Here is a 2,862-nt window from a genome sequence, read left to right as displayed (position 1 = left end):
TTAATATCTTGAGAGATTTACATGGTTTAGAATTTTGATGATAATTATGATAATAATTATAGTAGTAATAATAATAGAATTATCGATGCATGTAATCTTCATGATACTACACAGCTTTATTTAGTGCTGGTTATAGTGATACTAAAATTAGTATTATTTAGCTTGCAATGAACTCCTAAGCATCATATTAATTTATGCCTTGTTTTATAGATATTGCTTTGCCTTTTTTATTATAGGTGGGATTTTAAACTATAGAATAGTGTCATCATTGCCATAATTAAAACACAATACTATTATAAAATAGGTAGTCAATTGCCAGAACACTTATGCTTATGCAGATGTCTTGAAGCAGTGGCAAATCTTTTGTTAGCACAATTGTACTATGGGACATAACACTGCTTGGAAGGCCAAGTTAGATGAAATACACCAATTTTATGTCCACTTGTAATAAAGTTTTATTTTTGCTTAAACATTACCTGGTAGCTATACAAGGTAGTTAGTGGTGAAATTGGTGAATTTTGATTCAGAAAACCGGAGTTTTAGCCTCAAAAATACCCAGCCATGTTCTACCTGAGTGGGCGTTAAGGGCTTGGTGAAGACTTTTGTCTTTTAATTTTTTTAGCCTCTTTCAATTTTCTTTTGGCTTACCAGTCTTTCATGCCTTTCTTTGGAGCTCATAAGCCAAAAGAAAATTAATAGAAGCTAAAGAAAATTAAAAGACCAAAAGCCCTCACCAAACCCTCAACGCCCACTCAGGCTGGGTATCTTTCAGGCTAAAACTTTGGTTTTCTACATCATAATTCACAAATATCACCATAAACCACCTTGTATAGCTAACAGGTAATCTTTAAGCAAAAACGAATCTTAATTGCAAGTGGACATATTAATTGGTGTGCTTCACTTAACTTTGGCTTTCCAAGGAGTGAATTTTAAATTGATTTTACTAGCCTTGAATTCCTAAAGTGAAGACAAGATGACCAATTATTTAAGTCCCCACTTGCAATGAAGTTTAATTTTTGCTTAAACATTACCTGTTAGCTATAGAAGGTGCTTTATGGTGAGGTTGGTAAATTATGATTTAGAAAACCTGAGTTCTAGGCTGTATAATACCCAGTCTCGCCCTCCTGAGTGGTATTAAAGGTGCAGAAATAATGCTGTTGGCTCTGAATCTCTTTCACTTTAAGCTTTTTTTGATGCATATTTTACACAGTATAACTTGCACCTATACCAAACATTTAAGTAGTTGGAGCAGCAATAGTATTGTTTTTCACCAGTTAAAAGTAAAAAATATAATGTCAGTTTTATGTCAAAAGGTTATCCTTATGATAGATCTAGTATAACGTAATTAGACATATATAATGTATTAAGAACATGATGGTATTATGTAATGAGACGCACATTCAAGAGACAAAATTGCTTTTACTTTTCTATATCTCATGCACCTCAGCTATATTTATATATGCATGAACTTTTGTTTGCATCATGCATTATAATAATTATGATATAAGATCTGTCTGAATCACATTAATCACCAGATCTCTGCATGACAAAATTTTATAAACCCAATGTGGTTTAACCAATTTCATTGTATTAATTTGAGAATCATAGTTCTTATAATAATAATATGTGCTTCAAGTAGTCATAGACCTCAATATAATGATCAAAGCCACTATATTCTGAATTGGCTAATGGATTAAAATGTGTTGAAAGTGTCTGTTCTTGAGTTCTACTAATGTCGACAGATATTCTTGGAATTTCTACTCTTCCCATGTCAAAAGGGTTTGGTCGACCATCCTCAGCACCAAAATGAGCATCAACATTGAGATTGAAGTTGGAGTCTTGTAATCCTTGAAGCCAAATTTGGTTGGGAGTAAAACCGTGCTCTGAGCGTAGATGATGGTTATTCCAACTACATTGAAATTCCTTTAGTTGCTTGTTTAATCTTGGAAGAAAAATATAGTGCAGTGCAAAAAGCTGCAATTCATCATTTGGGGAAAGTACTCCAATGTCTTCCATTTCATAAAAGAGAGAATAAAAACTATGGCACACACATCTAAATGTATCATTCCATAATCGCTCAATTCGCTGATTATGAACACTAGAACCTGCAATATGACTCCCTCTACCAGTGCCCCTTACTGTTAGCATTGCCCTTGCAACATCAACATTTTCCCCTCCTTTGTCAGACCTAACCCTTGATGGCCAACCGTGATCATTTGTAGCTTCTAGAAATAAATTAAGAACTGTATTTGCTCGATTATTGTCAGATGCATGCAAGTATGTTATTTTTCTGGAAAACCCATCTATGCAACCATGTATTACAATTCTCCATCGAATCAAGCAATGCAAGCCGTCTATATGCCAGAGAGCATTAGAGCATGGTACATTATATACACGCCGCCTAATAGTCCGAGACAAACGTGTTTTCCACAGCTGTAGGACAGATTCGCATAAGACTTTCACGAACTCTTCTTCGAGAAACATTAATGTGCTGACTCTGTAACTGTCCCCACACCATCACTATACCATTGTTAGGTGACTGGTGATAAATCATTCGAACAACTGCATCTAGGTCATCATCAGATATGGAAGCTGAACTGGCTTGTAATGTTGAAAAATGATACTCTCTTGCCCTTCGCCATAGTGTCGTTCTTGAAACCATTAAAATATCTGCACACTTCTGCCAACTATGTCCCATTTCTCTCAGAAATTCTACCTATTAGCATGATTAAAATTTTAAAAAGTAAGTATCCAAGACTGCAACAATAGTTATTGGAATACAACATCTAGTTTTATTTTTTAGCATTGAGCTGATACTCTTTTCAATTTGAAATGTTTTTGTAACAATTTTTATATTATTGC

Source organism: Amphimedon queenslandica, unplaced genomic scaffold, assembly GCF_000090795.2.
Source record: "Amphimedon queenslandica unplaced genomic scaffold, v1.1 AMPQUscaffold_13407, whole genome shotgun sequence".
NCBI lineage: Eukaryota > Metazoa > Porifera > Demospongiae > Haplosclerida > Niphatidae > Amphimedon > Amphimedon queenslandica.
This window is presented reverse-complemented; position numbering follows the sequence as displayed.